Genomic DNA, 18,819 nt, shown 5'->3' on the forward strand with positions numbered 1-18,819 from the left:
TGAGGTGGGTGGGACAGGGAGCACAATGGTCCCGAATCATAGTTAAAGCTTCCCCCCCCCCGATACAGGCCCCCCTCCGCAATACACAGATTAAAGTCTCGGCATTGCGATTAATATCTGTGATGTGGTCGGGGGCAGACTGTCAGGTTTACATGTAAAGCTCGTAAATTGGCACCAGAGTACACAGCCACTGGGGTGGGTGGGTGAGGGCTTTAAAAGAGAGGCTTCGCATCATCTGGATACAATTGCATTATTAAAGCTTGCCTCTCTCTCTGCGAGTGTGGGCCATCTCAACGCACAGCTGATAGCCGTTTGAAATGCCTCCCTCCAGACCAAAAAGTCAGCTCATGCAGCCACCACACAAGTGCTGGAGATGGGGTCTCCCATGCCAGACACTGACATCACCGGTACATTACATTACATTACATTCACATAGCAGACGCTCTTATCCAGAACGACTTCCGTTGCAATAGAACATAAAGTGCATGCATACAACATAAAGGAGCTTTCCCCTCACTCTGAAATGGACCCTGCAATGAAAAAAATGAAACCCTAACCCTATCTGAACAAATGCTAGCTTAACATAGTAACCAGAGTCATTAATTGGAGTAATCAAATCACATCTGTGTTTAAAAATGATTAAAAAGAGTGCCTGTAGCACACCACTGCGCTACAGTAATGCTCACACCAGATGATAAACTTGCTGTCTTTAGGTAATGCCATCATAGTTTCACACCACTGCAAATCAAAGGGGCAACATGTTGGCCAAAAGAATTACAGTTTTGACGGATGAGAGGTCAGCATGCATGTCGGCCTCCAAAGCACAGCGGCCATATTGATAAATGAACTCATACTGCATGATTGCTGGCTGCAGTCCAAGCAAAGAAAACACAACCACTACAGAATGCAGGCTTACTGTAACTTAATCAATCTGATTTACAGTAGGGGAAAAGGGTTTGTGGTTGTTTGGGATGGTTCATGTTTCTTCAGTGCACTTGTTCTGTAGCCTTGTAAAAGCACAAAAGCGCTGTCTTAGGATAATGGCACGAACTGCTTCTTTCAGTATCAGACAGGCCTTTCCTTTTTTTTCTGCAAGAAATTCCAATGTGATTACAATGCTTGGTGTTTTGCTTTTATGGCACAATGCAACATCACCAATCAACACAACTCCAACACTCCAATGACTTTTCATTTCATCTCGTGAAAAACTGTGCCGAGTGACAAGTAATTCTATAGTTGTTTAATCCTATTGTTGGCAATCCGTGCTATACAAAGGTAGCTCAATTGAACATCACAACATAAAGCCATATCTTGCATGCATGATTAATATTCATATTACTGAAGAGTAAACTGAATTCATTCATGCATTACAGTTGAAATGTTTTTTTTTTGTTTTCTGTTTACCCTCATAATTTCAAGAGCAACATGTACACAGAGTGCCAAAAAGCACATGCTTTGTTTTATGATGTCACTCTAGTCTTTCTTATTTAGGAATGATTGTGAACAACCTATTGGCATTTACTGAGTTCATACAGTGTGTTCACAGTCCAACTTACAAAAAAAATGGTGTAATGACTGGTGTAAAACTTACACCAGTCATAAATAACAACTGTGTATCACTCTCAACCTGACATGAGTGAAAATGTTAATAATCTACTTAATTTGGGGAAAAACACATATCTCTTAATCTTGCCAAGAAAACACTTCTCTTGTGTCCATAGTCTCCTGTGGTTTAAATTCTCACCTGAGGTCTGAACCAAGGAGTCATTACCTCATTGCAAAATACTTACAAGTAGTCAAGTCATTAACTGGAATTTTTCTCCACAAAGGATATTATATAACAAATAAACGTGAGTCATTAAACCACTTTGTCTCTCTCTGTGCTCCACTCTGACAACCATTCATTCACCTGCCTTGGGACAAATATCACCCTATCATTTTGCTGGGGACAGGTCGTTTTACCCCTCGCATAGGTAAATGTAGCCCTTGGAGGTATTTCATCAAGTCTGTGGTCATCGTTTAGGTGAACCTCAAAGGTTTACGCAAATGAGAACCAAAGGGGGTGCTCTATTTGCCTCGTACCTCCGGAGGGCCCACCTACATATTTTCAGACTTTGCTGTTTGTTTGTCTCGTTGCAGCCTTTAATCAATGGCTACAGATGGCAGGGGGAGTTGAGCTGGATGGAAACAAATCAAACACATTAGCGCTGAAATTGAGCTGATGTGTGGTCTCGTCCTGTGAGCGTAGCCAACACAACACCAGATTACCCAGATGGAGGGGTCTGACTCCCATTTCAAAGCTCCATTGAGAGGCCCACTCGCTCAAATAGGGTAAAATATACATGTACGTGTCATTTATGATTACTTTAACTTATTTTGGTGTTGTCTATGGTTTTGTCACATGTTCTCATTGCTCACGACAATGTTTTGCAAATTATTTGTGAATAGAACATTAAATTTGATATCAGCGACAATCTTGATTTTAATATATGAGCATGGCAGAGATAAATATTACCCTACAGTAATAAAAAATGGCCACGGGCTGCAATAACGATATCAATAAATGATATCGGTCTCAGGACAGGTCCCTGAGGGGCAATAGATGAAAGTGAACTAAACCCTAACTGAGTGCAAAAACTGGTCTTTGTGATATATGTGTGACATTGAGAGGAACATCACGTTAGAGAGCAGGAGGCCTGAACTCTTGATCAAAGGTTCATAGGTTCGAACCCCAGGTGGAGTGCTGCACATGAAACCAGCATGCTTCGGAAACCTAAATTGCCGAAGCCTAAACTTGAAATACACCAATCTACATCTGCACTTGCAGACCGCACATGCCCACCCACTCATTCCATATGCACAGTGTATTTAATGAGTACTCTTTTAAATGCCGGTCTGTTGCAGGAATTTGCCGCCCTACCCCCCCGTCAGCGGCTCCATTCGTCAGCATCATGCACTGTATTTATTTGTATATAATATCTTGCCTTGTCCTGTGTGTTAATAGGGCACAATATGCACAAATACAGGAGATGAACTGTAGATTTCACTTCAGTCAGTCTACATTTGGGAGCATTGCTATGGCAGGGCATCAGGCTTTCTACATTGACGTAGAGGGTAATGGGTTAAAATCTGGAAGTCATTGATATTCTTAGGGAGCCAATAGGATCTGACATGGTGAAACATAAGCAGTCATCCCAAGAAGTGCGCCTGCTGACTGAAATTTGTGATTGTTTATTTTCATTTGATTCATTCGTTTGCTTTTGACCAATGGAAGCATGGAAAGAAGAAAATTAAACTAAAATGCTTTTTTTCTTATGACAGGACAATAGTGAGTGGAGAGAATGTATGAACTTTTGGATCACTGTTACCCCCAGGCTTTCAGTGTGCTTCACCACTGAGACCAGCTAAATCTAAGAAACACATACTTTTGAGTTCTCTTCTCCATAATAGCTTGTCACATGATGTCATTTGTTTAAGTTAGTAAGGTTTCTTCAAACCCATTTCAGATGTTCCAAAGTCATAATTTAGTGATGCCTAGTCAAATGACAAAAGTATCTTACTGCATTATTGCTAAGTTTCTCCTGTTTCTCCAAACATTACATTTAATTATATGCCATGATGGCAACAAAATGTTACACTGTTTATTTTTTTTGTATTCAAACACTTCACTACACAGAAATGTTGAACTTTCGGAGTGCTGACCACTTACACTGGTGCACAGCACTCGGCCTGTGTATCCCACCCAAGGGCAGAGGTTGGGAATAAAATCACTCCTGAGTAAATTTATTTCTGGCAAGGCCACCGGCGCCATGGATGTGATGCTGTGCGCTGTGCGTGTTCCGACAAAATCATTTTCCTTTAATAACAAATGTTCCAGCACATTAGTTTAGACGTTCAGACACACTGTTATACTTCAAGCCGTTTTGCATGGACCCACTGTGTAGAAGCTAGAGGGTTTCTTTCACTATATACCTTTGCATGATTAGTGCTTTTGTGTGAAATTCAATACCTTAGTTCTGATAAAACGTCACATTAGACAATGCATTGATAACACTATAGGAAAGGACATGTCCATTACACAATGAATTTTTTCTGGCATGCACTCGGGTATATTTTTATTAGGAATTCAGCTAATGCAATTCAATGCATCATGGTGTTTCCAGGTACTGTTTGTTAATACATGTATGAAAGAAGACCTAATTAGATGCAGCAAAGCTAATTCATTCATCCCAGAATTTTCTTTCCCATACCACTTACGCAACTCAATGTCCTCAAAAGGCTTTGGTGACAGCCTGTAAGCCTAGGGCTGTCACCATTCTAGAATGAAAGAAAACCTCTAGAAGATTAGTCATGATATATTATTGATTTTTAATGGGAATAATCTAAGATTCCTGGCCAACAAATGGAAAACATACACACAGACACGCATACACACACACACACACACACACACACACACACACACACACACACACACACACACACACAGTGTATGTGTATTTATTTTTCTAAGGGCCATACTGCTCTGGCCACAGACTTGAGAGCATCCAGCTCTCAGAGAACCCACAGAGCCCACTGAAGACCATTGCATCCATCATCCTCAAGTTACAAGATGTGAGGTGATCACTGGCCTCAGGTCCAGATGTGCAGGCCAGCCTGGTCACAGCGCAATCCCACTGCGGTAGGCACACTGACAACACCAGCTGCAAAAGTAAGCTTTTTTAGACGTGTTTGTGGAGAAGATTTATAAGAGATGAGAACTTCTACTTGAATATATATTTTAATCACTGCATATGTTCCCAAGGAATAATTACTGAAGCAGTTTGCACACAAAAGAACAGCATTATCCAAACACGCATTCTTAGTACACTATCTCTTGTTACATCTTAGATATGTCTATGTACTAATTGCAGAGACTTCCAAAGATGGCTCGTCTTTTGTTTGCCTTGATAATTATGTTCAAGTTTGAATCTACAGACTTCAGAGAGGGCTAAAATGGCATTTAGGAATTAGTGCTTTCACTCATGTAATTTTCCACTAATGAGAGATCTGCTATAGCAACAGATCATGGCTCAGTACATGCAAAGTCTCACAAAAATCAACCAACTAAAAAATATATTAGTGGCACACTTATGTAATGCCTCTTCTGAAGCAAACCTGTGCTGAATGTGGAGCAATGAAGCATGTCTCACAGTTCAAGAAAAGTTCAAACAGCTGTTAAATAATGGTTAGACAATGCAGAGAAGATAGGAATATTGACTTAAAAGACAAAAAAGCAAGACCAGCTGCTCCACATACATCTGTTTTCTAAGCATTTTCAATACATACTGTACAAGAAGCTTAATCACACAATCCCTTTTTAAAACATGTACACTGTGGCCTTCATAATTAATCATACCCCTGACTAAACAGGAACAGAAAATGTGCCATAAAAGAAAAACCAAAATGAAATTTACTGTTATTCTAAAATGTGGAAAATGGTAAAAAAAAATAAAGAATAGAAGTTGTGTCCAAACTTTTGACTGGTACTGTATATAATGACCCTTTGTCATAGACCCTTAGTGTACCGTGCCACTTCTCCCTTCTTATATAACCATGACATAATTAGAGGATGTTGCATTTGGATTAATATGTTGTTCTTTTTGTTTTTAAGTGCCAACAAATTGTTCTTTGGCATACACGCATCATGCAGGCTAAAGCTTGTTTTTGACGCATTTCCCCTTGCCCAGTACCTGACAGGTGACATGTTTTCTTAATGTTCAGTAGCAACCGAAAAAAAAGAAAAGAAAAAGCACACCTCATTTCAAAATTTCCACAATAAGCATCCAGACATGAACGGAATAATAATTTTGCCACAGTACCTGTCATCCTTCAAAACAATGCAAAAGTCCTGCTGGCCCTGCAATACATAACTGCCAGACAGTTTATAGGAAGTCAGGTCCTCTGACATTTTGATTCATGATCTTATTATGCCTCTACATTATTAGTTTACCTCTCTGCCCTAGCAGATCAGATAAAAATTGTTATGCTGACTACAATATCCACTGAAAGGGACCATGCATGTTCCTGAGGAATTGCTGAGAGAAATGGGAAATCGGAGATGATGAAGTACTTAGCTCATACATGATCTTTTAATACAACTATCCTAACATCAATGGCTCAAAGACAAAAGTGCCTTCCCATGGCTTGGGTCATGCAGTAAACCAGAATTTAATGCTCCAAATAACATCCCCATGAAAGATAGGAAATGGGAGCACGCCACTGTGTCTTCCTTTAAAGAGGCCATTTTGCTACCAGGCTGTGTGAGGGGAAATTGACATCCCTGAATTACATTACACTACATTACATTCATTTAGCAGAGTGATGTCCAGCACAAAAGAACAGAAGTGTATCCATCCAAGTTATATGAGCAACAGTGTCAGACCAGGCTAACGACACTCCCAGACCACTGAGTGCATGCACAACACCATTCAAGCATCACCACAAGTTAACTTGTGCAAATCTGAAACTAGGCAGCCTAGAAAACTGTGGGCAGTCATTGAGTTCGTACACTGCCATATATCTCCATGCCACTAAATTGAAATATCCAATCCGAATGACGATACTGCAAGTAAATGGGGTGACAGTGTGGCATAGCAGTAAGGAGCAGGGATCACAGCCAAAAGGTTGCTGGTTCAATTCCCCAGTGGGGCACTGCTGCTGTACCAGTGAGCAAGATACTTAACCCCCTACTGTCTCAGTTAATATCCAGCTGTATAAATGGATAACATGTAAAAATTGTAACCTATGTAAGCTGCTCTGGATAAGAGCATCTGCTCAATGACAATGCAATGTAATGTAAATGAGCAGCAAATAACAGTTACAAGTTACAGAGCAGGATTACACAATGAACAAGAGAGATTTCATGTCATTCTCACCACCTTTCTACCGGGTGTGTGTTCAGCTTTAATGGCAAGATGGGCTATTTCACTGAAAAACGGCCATCATTGCTGAAACAATACTTTGGAAACGGTGACCTTTGAAGAAACTTTGTTTTGACTAATTCTGGTTAGATAAAATATGTATGTAAAGGTGCCAGCAACTCACTAACGACACATAAAAATAAACTGTGTGTTTCTATTGTGCAACTTCAGAGAAGACCTATGCTTACAAGTGCACCTCAAATGTAAAGTAATTATTCCATCTTCGCTTGTGAAGGTAGAGCTTTTGTTTTCGTATATGGTATTCTGTTTTCATTTTGCTTTTGCCTCAAATGTTTCTCAGAAGGGACTTTGTCAGCCTCTGACAGATCGGGACATGTTAAAAACAAATGCTGTATTTTTAAAGTGGGAATGTGTGGCCATCTTATGCAGGAATGTGACTCACATTTGATTAATAACTTCACATGGCTGAAAATATTCCATCAGATTCAGCTAAACCACTTCTAGGCCTGTAGGCTCTTACTCAGAGCTCCTGTTTCCAGAAACCTCCACTACCCGTGTATGCAGTGCTCTTGTCTGTATCAGAGGTACTTGTTATAGATGTGGTGTAGCTGTTCATTATTTACAGGGTAATTTAGAGCATGTCTTGTGCCACAGTGTCACCCTCCAGATGACATCAGTGATTTTATTTTACCATTCTGTTTGATGACTCAGCTGATGACTCAGGCATGACTCATAATGGACACGATGACACCTGCATCACAGCTGATCAATGACGTGGCCTACACACTTCAGCAGAAAGCAGTTACCGTGATATTAAGGGCAAGTTGTAGATGTTTTGTGGTGGACAGCTTTGACTGAAGTTTTCATTCAAGCAAGTCATAATAGATCCATCTGTTCAAAGACACAGTCAGTAGCCTGGTCTGACACTGTCACTAATTCAGTTTGAATGGATATACTTCTGTTCTTTTTGTGCTGGAAGTTGCTCTGGATAAGGGCATCTGCTAAATGAATGTAAGGTAATGTTATGTAGCCAACATCTCCTCAAACTCTGCTAATATGGCACTTGCAGTAAATGACCAGTAGATTTCTATAAATGTTTTCCTTTCAAGTGTGACTGCCTCTTGATAACTGCAAATCACTCACAGTAAAGGTTTTGATTTTAAAAACAGTTATGCATTTATTGGCTGTAATGTAAGGGTTTGCAGGACACTGTCTCCAGGATATGAATGAACAAAGTGGTAGAAAGCATGAGCATTCTTTGACACTTTCCGTGCCAGACAGTTGGAGAGTGATCTTTGCCTCACTTAATTTTGTGAATTCACTAGTTGTGAGTAGGTTTGAACTGATTTATCTGTTACACGATCGGAATTCTGTCATCCGATAAACCACCTCTGGCAACAATGTATCTGCGTGTGAAAAGCTACAGATAAACTTATTATGATTACCCAGTTAACTACTAAAATAACTATTTTGATTGGTTAGGTTAGTAAACTTTATGTGGCTTACTTTAACTGACTACTAATTATTCTTTTGTGAAGCACTTTGGGGCTGCTTTTTGCATTGCATTAAATTGCTAACGTATTATTATTATTATTATTATTATTATTATTACAGTTAAACAGGTATCAAGAATGAATATCAATTCCTGAAACGACAGATAAACCCTTTTATTTCACTAGGCTCCACATTGAATCGCTTGTTTTTGCAAAACAACAGTATTGGCTTCATGGCCGGACCTAGAGATGTGCAGGGGTGGGCATTGCCCACGCAAATGCCTGATCGTTGTTCTGGCTAGAAGCTTGTATATCTGTCAGAGTAGTTACGCCCGTTTGGAATCCTGCAGGCGAATAACTTTTCTAGAACCGGGCCTGATTGGCTTTACTTCCACGCACTATTACAAAGGCAGTTTTTCCCCCTTAGCAGTGATTAGGAGCGCTGCTTCTGTGTACTTAGTGCCCTCGCGCTGGAGCAACGGTGAAGACGAAAGAGATTCAAAGCGTGTTGACAACAACCTGGCTCAAGGGATGCGCCAGCCCTTGAATAAACATTTCGAAAAAAAAAATCAAAGCCAAGGTTTTTTTTCTATCTTCTTTTACAGAGATGCCCGTACGCACCCATCCTTTCAGTGTTCATGCAGTGGATCAGCAGGGCAATGCGAACCTTACCCTTCGTGGAGCTCCATGGTTAGGCGATCCTTTCTTTATATTAACGCTATAATTAAGTCTCTCGTTCTCCCTCTTTTTTTGGAAAGTCCCGCTGCTCGGGAGCGATGGGGCACAGGCACGCCACTTGCAGCTGTGCGACCACATTAGAGGGCTTTCTGGAGAAATAAGGAGATAATGAGAACTTCAGCGCTGTCAGCCACGACCAGCTGCTCCACCGAGATTAAAGACTCGCGTTTATTGCTCGTCTCACTGATGTGCTCTCGGCGGCCGCTCTCCGTTGCGCGCTGTGTTACAGGAGCAGCGAGTGTCCACGACCTCGGTCTTACCGCGCCTGCGGGGCAACTCCGAAGAGGCCCTAACCATCGCCGCTACATTGCAGACCACACTTTTTAGGAAGCTTTTTTTTTCCGAGACCCTAAATCCCTAAACGAGTCCGACATCAATACATTTCTCTCCGCACCGTATTTGGCGCAGTTGTTCATACAGAATTAAACCTTCAAAGAAGAGCAGGCACCACGGGTCTGTCTCAGGTGCATGGCTTTCTTGTGGGATTTGTATTCCCCCACAACTCATTTAACAAGGGTTTACAACCGATCAAATCACGAAAAAGGCTCGGCCACGTTCATCCAACACAGATCGCTGCTGAGAAAGCCGTTTCGTCCTTCGCATAGTAAACGCTGCCCCTTACATTACATTTTACGAGCAACCCGCTATTTTCTCTGCTTCTTAGAAATTTACGACAGAATGCGTATGACTCACTTACCGTCATAGCAATCAACAACTCGCTTAGCTGAATGAGTGGGAGAGAGAGAATGCGACTTTTAGAACATTGGATAAATGTGGCAAAGTGCGGACTGAAAGCTGTAATGTTTGCTTGCTTGTTTTTCTCTAAAAATCTGTTTTTCACCGCAACGTATGATCCTGCTTAGAGGGCTCGGTCATTTACAACTACTTCTAACAATACAAACTGCGGGCCAGTCTGTGAGTGGAAAATTCTTGGGGGAACAAAAAAAAAACCTATCCATTGCAAAGTTTACCTTTTTATTGTTGGGCAAGGCAAGGCACTTAACCCCTTACTGTCGCAGTTATCAAACTGTATAAATGGATAACATGTAAAAAATTGTAACCTATGTAAGTTGCTCTGGAAGTGTGTAAAAGACCACTCCAGTGTTATAGTCTTTATGATTCAGATGTCAGATTCATATCCTTTAAATTGCATGTCTCATGTCAATTTCTTGTCAGGAGTTGACATAGGACATCTATGTCAGTTCATTTGTCTTCTAAAAGGAATCTCAGATATTTTTTTGCCACAACAATTGAGAAAATTGCATAATAAAATTCCATAATAAAACTTTGTCCCTTGGGCACCCACATTGTATGAGCCTTGTATGTCCAAGTGACATCATACACTTGAGAGGGTGGAGCCTTGCAGAGTTCCGTGGATGGTGCCACGTCCCTTTGTGCACATTGAAGACCCGGTGCTATCCCTCAGATGTGCTGAAGTCTGTTCACCTCTGTTTTCTAAAGATTGGGTCTTATCTGATCGTTCTGACAAATCACGTTAAATCAGTCAGGGATTTAGGTGAAACAAATACCATCATACCGGCCGTACTTGGCCTCGGATACCTGCACACTGAGGAAAGCTCTTCTCACTCACCGCCTCTTGGTTAATGACGGCAATGACTAATGTCTGTGGCCATTATACCAATATCCCCACCATTGGAGGAGGCTGAGACAACTGTTTCCTGAATGACAGTCTGACTCACCTGCACAATGCATTTTGCTGTTTAGACAGAAAATGTCATTCAGATCTTGCTAAGATAATTTTGTAACCAGTCATTACTTTGTTTTCAGGCTAGCACTTGGCAAAACTATTTATACCCTTATTACACACGCACACACACACGCACACACACACACACACATACAATGTACATACAATTATGCATGTATGTATATTTTCTCTATTTGAATAAACAGTCTGCAACATCCTTGTATATATATTCAGAAGCAGCAAAGATATATATTTTATAGCTGGATGTAGTGGGGGGTGGAGGGGGCCAAAAATGTCAGGAATGATTCCTGCATTCAGCTCTGCAGGCCTGAGCAGAACATCCTGAACTTTGTTTAAGGTAGCAGAGCTGGCCTGGGGCTTGCAATCTTTTTTTTTTTGTCTTCCTAAAGGACTGTTGTCTCATGACTTTCTGATTAACCCTGTGAAGATGTAATCTTCACATTGGACATTTTTCCTTCCCTGTTCAAACCCATTTTTAGCACCCATTTCCCCTTGATTGCCACCCTCATCTGTTGTACTGGATAAAATGACATTTGGAAAATTTGTTGTCTTTTTCTTTGTTCTTAATGTGTGCATTTCTCAATGATACCAACAGGAAATCACAATAGTCAGAAAACTAGTGTATTGCAGTTAGTATTGATTGGTTAAACACTGAAAACACTCTGCAGTGCTCTTGGGAAAGTGTTACATTTTATTCATGATATTGTAATATTGTTATTGACCCTTGTGTGTAGTGTGGAAATAGCAAAAATTGCATCATGATAAGTCAGTAGCTTAAATGACAATTCTAGATAACAGAAAATATGGGATAATGTATTCTGTCCCTTGCTTACTTCTCATTTGAATGTGCTTTCCCTCAGAATAAGTAGAAATGATTTCAGGCACTCCACTTAGACTGTACATTATGTAAGCTCCAATGCCCAACCTTGTGTTGACGGAGGAGTGTCGATGATTACTCTAGTGCTTAATGATTAGCTTGGGCTTGGCATATGTGGTGATTTGTAGCTCTTAAATTGCAATTCTTTACCAATAAAGGGCTTTTTGATGTTCAATAACGTGACCCCAGAGAAGGAATTTTAATCAGAGTGTGAAACAGGTTTTGGCCTTAGGGTCAGGTCTAAGAGTCCTTTCAGAAAGCAGAAGACTTTCCTTTGTAAATATGCATGGTCATTAAAAGGGAGCATTTTCTTTAAAATAATTAAATCACATACTGTTGGCATGCCTTAGGAGTAACCATTCTTTTTTTTTTTACTCAGATGGCAAGGCGTAATTTATGTGTGACACTACCCTTGCTATTGTAAGCAGCCTCAGTGATGACACCAGAGTGAGTAACACTTAGTTGGGGTTTGTAGGAATGTGATCCTTTTGAAAATTTGTGTTTATGACAAATCTGATCAGCCAAGATCATATTTATTAAGTGTGTAATTAATAATTCTCTCTCAAGTCTGGGCTGCTCTGGTATCTGGATGATTTCCAGTGATGATTGTGTGAAGTTCAGAATTGTTCAGGTATGTCCGTATGTTATCTGGTTCGTTAAATCTTTTCACCGTGCACGGAGTAGTTTTGGCCTGGCCTTTATGCTTGGTGATAGACATCAGTATTCATATCCCTGAACCATATGTTAGCATTTGGCGCGTGAAAGCCAACTATTCTGCCGAGACAGAAGAGACTTCAGGTTTCCATTTTATTTCATGATACGGTTTGACTTTGCAAATTTTAGATCTCATCCAAAGCTTTTGGAGTCCATAAGTGCCCTGTTTTTATTGCCATTCAACCAGTGCCTCTCACCTGTCAATAAAACAGGTTTCCTGCTGGAGGGTCTGTAGCTTCATATAAGGCAGCATAAACTGTGCCTTGTGCCTGGTGTAGGTCAAAAAATGGAAAGCCTTAAGATGAAAGGGTAATGTTTCTTTTACGTTTTATGTTATTAATGCTGAAATGGATAATTATGCTCTTCAGAAGATTTGAAGGGTCAGTTGATGATGCTGCAATTTAACTCATCTTGAGTAGGTAACTTTGATCAAAGCTGTGGAGCCAGAGGTCAAGGGAGGGAATCCTGGTTTCAGGAGGTAATTTTAAGGCATACAGACAAGAACATGAAATTTCCATGATGGCCATGTGTAAGTACCTTGAAGGTTTATAATGTATATATATATAATATTTCAGTAGAGTGGAGGATAGAGGAATTCATGGAGATGGAGAATACTCATAAGGGACAAGCAACAAGTGTATCTTAACATCTCAATAAAGACATGTTGATTTTTTTTCAGAACTTTCTTCACAAAAAATATAATTCTCTGGCAAAATATAAATTTGCCAGAGGCCACAGTTCTCTTTAGTACTCTTCAGTACTCCTCCTTAGCCTTAACTTCTGTCTGATTGATTTCTAGCATTTCCTGTTCTATCTCCAGTTCTTTTAACCTGTGGTATTCCTCAGTAACATTCTGATGTTTCATTTGCCAATCACAACAAGCAAGAGGAGTAGGCAACTAAACTGCTCATATGCCTTTCCTTTATCTTCGTCCACAAACATTATGTTTTTTTTATCATTATTATTATTCTTACATAATATCCTTAATTAGTTTTTATAACTGCTGCACTTGCGGTGAGGTGCATATCCATAAAGATATTTACTTAAGTACATTACGCAAGGTTAAGAACAAAGCGCTGTAGCAATTCGATTTACCACCTACCCCAAAGAGTGACACACTGGTGATCTGGTATGTAAAGCAGGAGTTAGGGCTCTCACATGTTAGCAGCATGAGTCACAGTCACGGAGGTCAGGAACTGGAACTTAATTCAGAGGGGTAACAAGCTGCATTTCCACATCTGGTTTAAGATATAAAAGAGCGTTGAAATAGCAGGCAGTTAAAACAAGTGGCTCCCACTTGACAGGCACGGTTTCTGGTAGAAAAATGTTTGCTACCTCAAAAATGCTGTGCTTTTTAATTATTTACCTAGCTTAAGGACCATGTCATGATTGCACGACATTAATATGTAAGACATCTGCAGGACATTTATTTGCATGTGTCTGGCTGTTTTCATTGACAGTGTATTTTACTTGCCTGAGCATACTCTAAGCCCGTGTTTCCCAACCCTGCTCCTGGAGGCACACTGTCCTGCATATCTTCTATGTATCCTTCCTGCTTGACTAAATCAGGTGTGCTCAGCTAATCAAAAGTGCCACTGATGAGTTCAGTCAGGTAGGTAGAGCAGGGATAGATAGAAGATATGCAGGACGGTGTGCCTTCAGGAGCAGGGTTAGGAAACGCTGCTCTAAGCAATGATGCTGGTTGCAGAATTTTTTCCTCTATAAACTGTAAGTTTGAATGCACTGGTAGCATAGATATGTTAAATATGCATCAGAAGAATTGTTCTGAACCACAATAAAATAAATTTTCAAAATTAGGTTGGGCTCAGGAAAGTCGCTGTGGGATTCTTCACATTTTTCCCTGTTATTTTGTCTCTGTCCCTTATCTTTGTAATGTTTAACTTCAATGTTTAACTTAAATTGCTTCCTTCTTTTTCCATTCTTTTATTCTGTGTGTTCTCTAGCCAGTTCTGTAAATCACACTAGAGATGTTTATGCCTTTGATCCTGGCGTAGGAGAAGAATGAGAATGATTGTTCATTCTGCACACATGGGTCCTTCTGGGAAATGTAATTATAGAGACATAACCTGGAGGGCATTACCTGGAGGCATCATTTCAGCCTGGTCGTCTGCATTGGGTCACGTTTCTAAACACGGCGTGACCTAGGGCAGATTTTACCTCTTGTGACTAGGGGGTGGCTACATTATTCTGAAGAAGCAGTCAGGCAGACATTGTCTGAAATGATATGAAATGTTATAATGGATCAAGTGAAAGGTTCAGATGGACCCTAATGGCCCGGAGTCTGACTGCTGTATTTAATGTCCTAATGTATGTTTTCCTCTCTCATAAAACATAAATAAATACATAAATGAATCAGGATTTCAGAAGTTTGCAGTCCTGCTCTCTTTGATGTTCCACACTATATTCAAAGCTTAAAAATATTAGAACCACCATCAACTCTCTTGAGACCTGCTGCAAGTTCTGAGGAAATGTTCCCTGAAAAAGGCAACAGGTGAATTAAGACCTATTTTAAACAGTTTTCATGAATCATTCAGGGAGTCACAGTGCAGAGACTGCACTTAAACACGGAGAAGATTTTATCTAATGACAGCCCTGCAGTGTGGGGGGCAATGTGGGTGAACATGCTGTGTGGAAAGGTCGATATGTGTGTAACATGATATGTGGATGTCTGTGTGTGTATGCAGAGACAGAGCTAAGCGAGCACCTTTGGGATCTTTTGCATGCTTAGTACAGCTGGCGTGGATATGCGTCACTCCACTGATCAATATTTCAGTGAATTGCCTGTTGTGTCATTTCCATCTGCAACACTCGTGTGAGGATGAAGCCATGGAGCCTAATCTTGTGCAAAGTACCACAGGCATCACAACACGCACAGCTCAAAGCCGTCACACAAATGGGAGAAATCCCCCCTAAGTGTCAGCTTAGGTCACCAAGAACATGCTGCTCACAGCTTTGAAAAGCATGCACTCCATGGCCTCATGTTAATATTTGATAGATACAGTGCAATTAATGCATTTATAACTCCTCAAAAATTTGTATGGGTTAAGCTTCAATACTAGTAAAGATCAGGCATTGTTGGACAAAATTAATGTCTATACATATATTTAATTGATACCATTATTCAGACAGCTAAAGCATAATGAGAAAATAATGATTCAAAATCGTTTTTTTCAAAAATTTTCTTTAATGGTTGTTAATACTATACATATTTATTGTTTTACAGGTTGTGTTTATTACAGCTCTACAGGAGAGTATATAACACAGTAACTATGACTGTGATGAGCAAGTCTGTGATCAACTAATGGCCTGTGTCAGATAAATGACATGAACCAATACGAAAAACAAAATTCATTTCTTACTGAAGATCCAGCACTGAGGTAAGCGAACAGCAGATGGTTTCAGAAAGGGGTCAGGGCACAGTGCCGTTACTAGGGCTTAATGTTTGCACAGAAAATATGTAGTTTTTACTACAGAACAAAGTACAAATCAAATAGCTGACCGCTCTTCTTGGGGCCCATAATGTCAGGTTCCCTTAAAGTGATTTATCATAATAGAAGCTTAGGGTAAAACTGGGAGCTTAATACTATTAAGCTTCTTTAAGTGTGTGAGTTCTCCTCTGATCTGACTTGAACTGTTACATCTTCAGTGATTAGAGGTTTTCTCAGACCCCCGGACAGGCCCACACCTAAATCACTCTAATCACATGGAAGCTTATGAGAGGGGGGTTTGTGTTGTCTCTTTTTTTTTTACAGAGGATTCATCCTGCCTGTTTGTGTGTAGTGCCTGGTCAGACATTATGATGATGACGATGATGATGGTGGTGGTGATGAGTTCTGTTTATACATCTTCTTTAAAGTGTTTCAAAGTGCTTTCAGTTGGGGTGGGTGTCACCTCGTCTCCTCCACCACCGATGTGGGCCACTCACCTCAGGTGCTGCAGGGCAGATATTTTCCACCGGAGTGCTTGCCACACATCACTTGATTTGGAGAGGCAAGGATTTATTCATCCAATTAAACTAGGGGAAGATTAGATGGCCAGACTGAGAGAGATTCGGAACTGGGCCAGGACATTGGGACATAACACAGCATTTTTTCATTAATTATTATTATTATTATTATTATTATTATTATTATCATCTTGTATGGAAGCACTGAAGAAAAATGTATAGTTTGTTATGGACAAAGCACCATGGCAGATTCAATTACAAAAAGCACTATAATCTATTTTTTAGACCATTCAGACCTTAGGCTTGGGAAACATGGAAGCAGGTGACCGATCGTATGTTCTCAGTCCACAGAATAACACAGGGTCAGTCCTTGATAAAACATCAGTTATCAGTCGTTGATAAAAGTTTATCACACCTAAATAAGTAAATAGAGAGAAAGTCAGTATGGTATCATATTCATAGTATAGTTCCCAGTATGTCGGAACATATGGGGCGGCAGTGTAGCATAGTTGTAAGAAGCAGGGTTCGTAACGTAACGGTTCATGAAGGTTGCCGGTTAGATTCCCCACTGGGGCACTGCTGCTGTACCCTTAGGCAAGGTACTTAACCTAGAATTGCCTCAGCAAATAACCAGCTGTATAAATAGATAAAATGTAACCCACTGCATGTAAGTCATTCTGGATAAGAGCGTCTGTTAAAAGTCAATACAATATAATAATGAAATATCGTAACTGCCTCCCTGCACTGCTCCCTCTCCTGTGGTCTGACTCTGCCGGTGGCCCCCTTGTCTGGAGGAGGGCTGAACGCTTCATGATAAGATCCTGGACTTGCAGAGGAAGGGTGGCTCAAAACAATGTGCTCCACAATCACCAGAGGAGTGCAGGACTCCTTCCTTGATTAATGGAGCTGATAGTGACGCGCTGACCGAATTCCGGCTGCTGCTTCATAATGACAGCCATTTAACACGGTTCCTTTTCGCACAGAATTATAAGATGGTTTGCTGATGATTGTTCATTTTCTGTTTTTTTTTTTTTTTTTACTTACGTTTGCCGTGCTGTCATGATACCACACAGGTATTCTTGTTATATACAGTAGGTTGGTATACCTGTTGCCAAGTAATGCTTTCTGACAAATAGGACAGCTACAACATTCTGCATTTTATTAATACCTCCACATTATTACATTGGTATCCAAACAATTAACTGATGGCAGGAGATGGAAGTGAATTTGAAATCAGTTGAATTCAGGTGACATAATTGAATGAATTTGTATTTATCACTGCTGAAGTATTTCAGTACTGGTCTGGCTGTCTTTGACTTTGATGACTGGCTGGTCTTTGGCATCAGAGTGGTCAATACTGCCTATGGCTGGGAATTGAATCAAGGCAAACTCATGCTGGGGTTGATGCCCTAACCTCTGAAGGCCACTAAACCAGTTTTGATGCTGCACTATAGTTGTGATATGATTTAAATTGTGTATTGTGTCCTTTTATCAGTTATATATACACACACATGCTGAAATATTTGGAACATTCCGATGTATCTGAGCAGATCTAGACATCTGTAGTGTCTGTGTCCTATGCAGGACATTTGCAAATCAAATATTTAAATAAAAGCTTTGAAAGGAAGCTCTACTCAGTTCTGCTCTGCCCAACTCTGTTTTCACAGTTTTTATTTCACAATGCCAGTGTGCATCATGGGTGCTTGCATATGTCAGATGATTGATATGATTGCCTTAAATCTTGGATATGCCACAGCATTCACACGTGTGGTCTCTGTACCAGGTATGAAGTCAAAGTTCATTTCTGTTTGCGAACAAATGACTAATCAAAGGAAAATGCTTGAAACAGGTCTGCTTAAATGGTGATTCCCCCACATTGGCTAAGTAACCTGCTATGAATCACACCAAGTTTACCATCAACATGCTTATTGCCTCTGGGGATATTTCAGGGGATAAATATCTCTGGCCTTCCATCTCAACAACACTCATTTTTTGTGCTGTCTGTTGGTCTGGTGCTGTGCTTGTATGGACTGGTTTCTGGGATCTGCTTGATGTGGCTCACCCTTCGGGAAAAACGCTCCCTGAATATTTATTTCCCATCAGGTTTTTGGCACTACTTTACTTTAAAGTTCCTACTTTACTGTCTTTTCCAGTATTTGGGTCTATGGCCATTTCTCCTTCCCTTCCAAACATGAATTCATTTGAAGTGTTTCAAAATCAAATGCACCATATTGATTGGTTTTTATTTCAAATCATCTATTCCTTAACAGCTACCATTGAGGGAATTTTCATGTTTCATGTAACCCATTTCCTCATAACTAAAAATGTTCTGAGCTAAAATTTCCTGTAAAATGAATTTCTGGTGATGTGTGGAGATA

Source organism: Megalops cyprinoides, chromosome 11 (assembly GCF_013368585.1).
Source record: "Megalops cyprinoides isolate fMegCyp1 chromosome 11, fMegCyp1.pri, whole genome shotgun sequence".
NCBI classification, from domain to species: domain Eukaryota; kingdom Metazoa; phylum Chordata; class Actinopteri; order Elopiformes; family Megalopidae; genus Megalops; species Megalops cyprinoides.